Source organism: Oenanthe melanoleuca, chromosome 1A, assembly GCF_029582105.1.
Source record: "Oenanthe melanoleuca isolate GR-GAL-2019-014 chromosome 1A, OMel1.0, whole genome shotgun sequence".
Taxonomy (NCBI): domain Eukaryota; kingdom Metazoa; phylum Chordata; class Aves; order Passeriformes; family Muscicapidae; genus Oenanthe; species Oenanthe melanoleuca.
Window position 1 is genome coordinate 44,938,240 of NC_079334.1, and position 8,039 is coordinate 44,946,278.

Below are 8,039 nucleotides of genomic sequence, written 5' to 3' on the forward strand. Positions count from 1 at the left end.
TGACAGTGTTAATTTCTCATCTCTCCCACTCCCATTGCAGCTACTGTAACTGCTCTCAAACTCCTGCCTTGCATTGACACACATTCATACTTGTGAGGCAGGGAGAAACACTAGTATTTGGCACTCAGTGTATCTCAAACGTGGATTTGTTGCATCCCTCATTGCAACTGCAGTTATCAGAGCAGTCTGTGGTCCACTAAAAACTTATACCAAGAGCCAATAGACTTTTTTTTTTTTTTTTTCTTACAGGGCACTGTAAATAAAATGTGTGCTAGAGCAACAGTCCCCAAAGAAATGAAGGTTTCCTCATGTGTCTGATGTTGTCCTCAATTATTCTTAATCTGGTTGTTCAATCAGTACTCATAATAAGTCCCATTTTTCTGTCTCTGCTACTGATTAGATATGTTGTTTCATTCCATGGTTTCATCCTGCAAGATGGTGAGTGACATCAACTGCCCCAGACAGGACCAGCTGAGTCATAGCAATGTAGAGACATGCTCAGTATCATACAAGACTGATAATCCTTTTAATATTTAATTGCTTCTTCGCTTGCAGTGATCAGCAATTAAGATCAGTGACTGAAAAAGTGCAAAGGTCCAATGCTGATCCTGCTAGTGCTGCTGGAACACACCTGTTGTTGGGAGATAACTTGCAGACACAGATGGTGTCAGGTAGCACTGCTTGTGGCTGCCTTTGGCTTGAGTTAACAATAGTTAAACATCATTTGCTGTCAGAACTGCTTCTGTATGACATCAGGGCAGGGTTGAGAGCAGAGTGCCACAATCCCTCCATCAACACTTTCTGGAGGACCCCCTACAAGCTCCTTTAGGCAAGTTTTTCTGTCTAATCTACTGACAGTGAAGTATTCCCAAACAAACCAATACTTGACTCTTAAAACCTCCTTCAAACCTGAAGTGAATCTCAGCTCAGTTCATCAGCCCATAATCCTTATCTCAAATTAACAGCTAAGTAAACTCCAAGCTCCAACTGCATGTGACATAACCACTGTGCTGTGTATGGATGTTTCAATGTGTCCTGCAGACCTGGTTAAGATCTCTGTTCCTGCATAGCTGCATATCTCAGAGCCTTGGCAATGTCTGGTATTACAGCTGGAGGAAGATGATCTGACAGCTTCATCTTACAGCAGTCACAGCTGCTCTTGGCTGTACTGCTTCTTCCCTTTTTCTCTTATTTGCAGGCTGTAGAGGTATCTACCCAAACCAATTCATTCACCTTTCACTGATTCCACTGTAAATGAAAAGAGTGCACAGAGGGTTCAGATAGATTTCAAACATACCACTGACACTCATCCGCTGCAAGTACTATCATTGCTGAAATGACAACATGGTGTTAGGAAATTTTCGGCTGAAAAAACCTAGACAGTATTAGAAACATACTGGTAAGCAAAAAGGAAAACATGGAATACTTAACCAATAATATACCCCCACCTTCCATCAAAGGCATCATCATGCCAGTCTCTGAAGGGCTGGCTGAATCTTTAGGTTGTTAGGTAATATCAGTTGACAAAATACTTTCTTGCCTTGGTTAGCCTGCTGAGAAGTTCACTCCTTTGTTCCAGACACCACATCAGCCCTTGTTCTTGCTAACCTCCAACCATCAGACAGTGTCTGACTAGAGAATAGGATCTGACAGTGTCTGTGGGGAGAATATACATTACTAAATAGTAGAGGGTCAGCTGGGGCAGGCATTTGCTTGCCTTGGGATCATGTTACCTTGAGAATATCAGCTTGTACTTGGTCTTGTGCTGTTCTAGAATGAAACAGCTCAATATCTGCAAACAGCACGTAAAAACTGAGGGCAAAATATCCTTCATAGACATCTGTCCATGTCAAAGGCTACATGGATCTTAACAGAGGGCAGCTCCAACAGAAAATGAAGCACAGACAATAAAGAGAGATTCTGAGAGACAAACAAATTCATCCCTCTGCCTGACAGCAGCATTCAACTTACTCAAAAAATTCCTGACAGAGGCTTGTCTATTCACATTGTAAAATATCCAAATAACAGAGTGTCCATTGGCCTCCCCTCTAATGTTCAACTAAATAAACATGGTTAAATCCATTTTTCCTGAAGGCTAACTCAAATTTTCCCTGATGAAATTTAAGCCCATTATCAACTGACCAATTCCTTGTGAATATGAAAGATAATTTGTACCTTCCATTTTTTCATTTATTTGATATTATACTAACTGCAAAGCAATTTTAACCTTGAGAAAGCTTTTTTGCCCTCTGAGATACTTGGAATTTTAATCTCACATTTATTCTTAAAGTCTACTGTGAGTTCAGCTCACGTGCTTTGCTCACTGGTAACAATACAAAGCTGAACACGGGTTATAAAAAACAATAATGATGATGTGCTAACTCTGAATGTAGAAAAAGAGAAGAGAAAATACCAGAAGTGGCAAAAGGATTGTCACAAGTTTGTTAGACCACATGCTTTCAAAGGTGATGTGTTGTGTGTGGCACACAGTCCAAACTGTTCAGGAACCCTAAATATGGTCAAGGTATTTGAAAAAGGAGCAGAGTGGAGTAATGTTGAACAAAGACAAGAACTATTGTCAGAACACAAAGTATATGAAGAACAAAATCCCCCTTCATGGAGTTTAGAAGTCTTTGAAGATCAAATATTTACTTTTGTTTTATCAAATCATAGTCTTGTAAAATTACACAAGATTGCCTTCAAATATGAATGGCCAGGTCCAAAACTCCAAGTTTTCTTATTAACTTCACCCTGTCTGACTGGAGTTTCTGTTCTTGAGATACAGAATCTACCCCACTGGAAATGGTAGCAAAGCAATGTGGCCTGTGGAAGCTTTACTGTTTTCAAAATATTTTGGCAGACAAAATCACAACTAATTAAAATTAGAACTCTGATTAAGCAAAACCTAGATAAAACAAAGGCCAAGCAGCAACTAAAAAATAGATTTATGTTTTGACTAGTAACTAAAAATTATTTGTCCTAGAAGATGCTTACCTTGATCTTACAGGCTGCTAGTATAATTATCTTGGAGATGTTGGCAAATTATGAAAGTTGATCAAAACCTTAGATCCCAGCCCAGTGCTACTGGGATTAAGGGGATTGTTCCTTTCAATTAAGGAAAAAAAGCACATTCAGTCCATTACATGTTACAGTTGTTATTTTCCTGACAGATTAACAAGAATACTAAGATTTAAAGAGAGGGATGGAGGGGATGTGTGTGCTGTCACTTCCTCTGGGACACATAAGAAATAACAACACTGAGGCCACAGAACATAGTGCTATTCAAGAACCCAATCAATCTTAGAATTTAAGAAAAGGCTTTTATAGACTCTGTTTCCTTTCTCTGGTTTCTGGGCCACTCTTCAGTGATCGAAATGCTGCCCACGATTCAGTGATGAGCCAGCAAAACCCCTGAATGGTAATGAGAACCTTCCAGCAGAAACAGCCACAGCACAGTGCTGCTGCTAATTTGTCACTGTGAGGAAAACTGCATTACACACAAGGGTGAAAGGACAATTTAAAAATCGATTGCCTGCCAATTTAAATATCTATTAATAATTATGGGTTTGCTTTTGAGCTCTGCACTGCTCATTTAATCTTAATATCTTCTTCATCACATAACTGACTTTGGAAAACAGTGTCTGTCTACAAGGTGACACGAAATGTTGAAACTCCCAGACACCCTTTACTCCTCAGCAAAAGCTCATGGATAATTCATTAACTTCCCATTTTTAGGACTTTTTTTTTTTTAAGCTTTAGTTTTTTCTTAAAGCAACACTGAAAAATTTTCTTCAGAAGAAGTCTCCCTGGGGCTCAAAATTATATGGATAGATATTCATTGTGAATTAAGGTGATAGGATAATGAGGAATGGGTTCAAACTGAAGAGAGAAAATTTAGGTTAGATATACAGAACAAATCCTTTACTGTAGGGGTGGTGAAGCACAGGTACCAATTGCCCAGGGAAGTTGTGGATGTCCCATCCCTGGCAGAGTTCAAGGCCAGGTTGGATGGGGTATTGAGCAACCTGGTTAAGAGGTAGGTGTCTCTGTCCTTGGCAGGACGTTGGAACTGGATGATCTGAAAATCCTCTTCCAACCCAAACCATGCTATGATTCTATATGTAGGTAATAACAGTGATTTTTAACAGAAGGTATGACATGGATTCTGTGTCTTTTCATGCATTCAGATTGGTGTGCTTGAGCTGCTATTTTTATCTGAAATGCCTTTTAGGTTGCACTTCTTGCATGGGTATGATGAATTAATGCTTCCTGAGGTCCTAGTGCTTAGCCTAGGCTTGAAACTACACTCAACTTCATACAAAAATCTGTACACAGATAGCAGGAGGGTTCCCAGCTATGGGCATGGAGTCAGCTCACAGAAGTGCACGGGAAGTGGGTGAATTCCAGGGAACTGATTCAGCACCTATAAATAAATACTGATGGGCTCACTGAATGCCTTCTCCTCCAGGAAGGGTGGTACTGACAACACATCAGATAAACTGATAAAAGAGGAATGACTCCAGAATTTGAAAGCTTCCCTAAAGCTGTTCACTCTTTTGTGTCTCCCACAAGAAGCAGCCTCCAGCTGGTGCAGATGCTTTGGGGCCTCTTCAGGCACCTGTGCTGAGGGACTGGCAGGTGCCATTCCCAGCAGGCATGCTGGAAATCTTTATCCTATCCTATCCTATCCTATCCTATCCTATCCTATCCTATCCTATCCTATCCTATCCTATCCTATCCTATCCTATCCTATCCTATCCTATCCTATCCTATCCTATCCTATCCTATCCTATCCTATCCTATCCTATCCTATCCTATCCTATCCTATCCTATCCTATCCTATCCTATCCTATCCTATCCTATCCCATCCTATCCTATCCCATCCCATCCCATCCCATCCCATCCCATCCCATCCCATCCCATCCCATCCCATCCCATCCCATCCCATCCCATCCCATCCCATCCCATCCCATCCCATCCCATCCCATCCCATCCCATCCCATCCCATCCCATCCCATCCCATCCCATCCCATCCCATCCCATCCCATCCCATCCCATCCCATCCCATCCCATCCCATCCCATCCCATCCCATCCCATCCCATCCCATCCCATCCCATCCCATCCCATCCCATCCCATCCCATCCTATCCTATCCTATCCTATCCTATCCTATCCTATCCTATCCTATCCTATCCTATCCTATCCTATCCTATCCTATCCTATCCTATCCTATCCATCTCCTATCTCCCATCCTATTGGGGTCAGCACACCCCACAGGCAATCCCTGACAGCTGCAGGCAGCCGGGCTGCCCCAGCAGGGCGAGGAGACCCTGGGGACACTGAGGCACCACCCTGGCATCACTTTGTAATGAATTTTGGGATGCCTGTTGCTATTTTGATGAAAGTTGTCAAGTCATGTACTCACGGGGCTTGCAGGTGGAGGAAGAGTGAAAAGGCTCAGCAAAAGTGCAGCTGGTCAAAAATGTTACCTTGAAGAGAGAGAAATATGATCTAGTATATGTGTAATATGTACCATAAACATGCACTAGTGTCAGTGCCTTTTAATATTTGCAATCCAATCACTGCTGACTCCATTACACAAGGCTGGTGAAGCTACTCTGCTGTGGACTACAGCAGTGCACCCAGGGGAACATGATCAAATCAAGTCAAAAAAGGAATTAAACAATGTAAGTTGCAGCTTAAAATGTTTCAAGACAAACTCTTGCTTGTCTCCTTAAAACTGTCAGCCTAGTATATAAGGAATTGTAACTCCTATTTATAGTCAATTAAGATATCCATCTTGGCAGGAACTGAAGCATCTCATTTGTAAGAGATATCATGATTCTGTGCACCTCAGTACAGAGAGTTATTTCTCCATTTAAAGGACAGCACTCTTCACTTCTGCAACCACAAAAGTATTACACAGTGCAATTGGAAGGAGCACTTACCCTTCCCAAACTGTTGATATAGTCTCCTATCCTTTACTTAGGAATAGCAAGTACTAATACCATTACTTGGCATGCAATAACTATTTGGAAAATTTTCCATCCAGGTTCTCCTTGCCAGCTCCAGGTGTCCTTGACAAGTAAAAAAGTCTTTATGGTAGTTTCCAACAATTTACGTTGCATAGCTTGGTTCTAGTTCTTTGTTAGATACCTTAAAAAGCAATGGGGTTTCTCATTTCTAATTAAGTTGCCTCTTCCTGGGGGATCCTTTTATGAGTACCACAGACTGTACTCCTCACCTGCTGTACATTTCTTGCCAGCTACTCATGCACTGTATTTTCTTGTTCCTACTGCAAAAAAAATCAACTTCGTATGAAAGCCACAGACTCAGAGAATGGGTCAGGTTGGAAGGGGCCACAGAGGGCTGTCTGATCCAAGCTCCCTGCTCAAGCAGGGCCACCCCAGAGCACTTGGCACAGGATTGTGTCCAGATGGCTCTTGAGCATCTCCAGTCAGAGAGTATCCACAAACTCCTGGACAGACTGTTCCCGTGCTCAATCACCTGCAGAGTAAAGAACTTCATATTCAGGTGGAACTTTCTGTCCATCAGGTTTTGCCCATTGCCTCTTGTCCCATTGCCTGGCATGACTGAGCAGAGCCTGGTCCACCCTCTTGACACCCTTCCACTGGAGACTTATAAACATTGCTGAGGTCCCCTCTCATTCATATCTTCTCAGTACTGAGCAGGCCCAGCTCTCCTTGTAAGAGTGATGCTTCAGTCCCTTGCTCATCTCTGTAGCCCTCCACTGGACTCCAGGAGCTCCATGTCCCTCTGAGCAGTGCAGAACTGGGCACAGCACTCCAGATGAAGCCTCACTAGGCTGAGCAGAGGAGTAGGATTACCTTCCTTGATCTGCTAGAGTGCTTTTCCTAATGTATCTCAGGATACCATGGGACCAGGCACACTGCTGGCTCAGGGACAGCTTGTTGTGCACAGGACCCCCAGGACCTTCTCCACAGAGCTGCTTTCCAGCAGGTCAGCCTCCAGCCTGTGATGGTGCAGAGGGTTATTCTTCCCCAGCTGCAGTCCTAACTGCTGACACTTGTACTTAAACATTTTCTTTCTCAAATGTTTTGCTTATAAATGTTAACTGCTGTCACTGAGAGCTACATTTAAATGCACTGTAATTTGAGAGCTGTAGCCTTCACTTAGGAAATAGGAAGCAATAGATGAAATCTCCACATCTGCATATGCTACCATAGGATAGCTGAGCAGCCTCTTGTTGAGTTCATGGACAAAATGGGAGAGGGGACAATAACACTATCACAATAACACTATCCCTTTCTTGTCCTATGTAAACCATGATTCACCAGCAGGGCTCTAAATTCTTGAGCAGACTGGGTCCTGTAGGACAGAGTGATGTGCAAAAAGCTAATTTCTGAATTGTGAACTAGATGCTGACTGACCACTGCTGCCAGGAGAGGCTGTTTAGATGCTCAGGAAAATTTTCTGCTGCAAAGGTGTGTTTGCATGCTTCCAAAGTTACATGGTAAATTAGCTGGAGCTTTGAAGATCTGAATTTTGAACACAGATGAATGAAGTGGCAGCTGGAAATAAGGCTCTGGCAAATAACTGTAGGATGAAAACATTCAGAGAATCATTATTAGGATAAGCTAGATAGTGTGAGTCATCTAGTGATAAGAATCAGCAGTATTGTTTGTTTTGTTTAGTTTGTTTTGGTTTTTGTGATTTTGTGGGGTTTTTTTTTGTTTGTTGTTTTGGCTTTCTCCCTTCCCCACCCTGGGAAAATGGTGGGTAAAATCCTACTCGGATCAATGGGCACAGGATTTTTCTGAATCATTATTCTGTCTGTATGATGCAAAAGGAAAAGAGCTTCCTAACATTATTGCTCTTCCTGCTGATTAAAGCTGGATCTGAAAACTAATTTTTGCTCTTTTAAGGCCAAAGGAAGCATCTTGCTCACTTTGGAAGAGGTGGGAAGGAAGAGGATACTCCATAGGTGTGCAAGACAGTCCTGGCAGCAAATAGGAAAAGGCAATAATAGCAATTTCATTTGGATTTCATTAACCTTC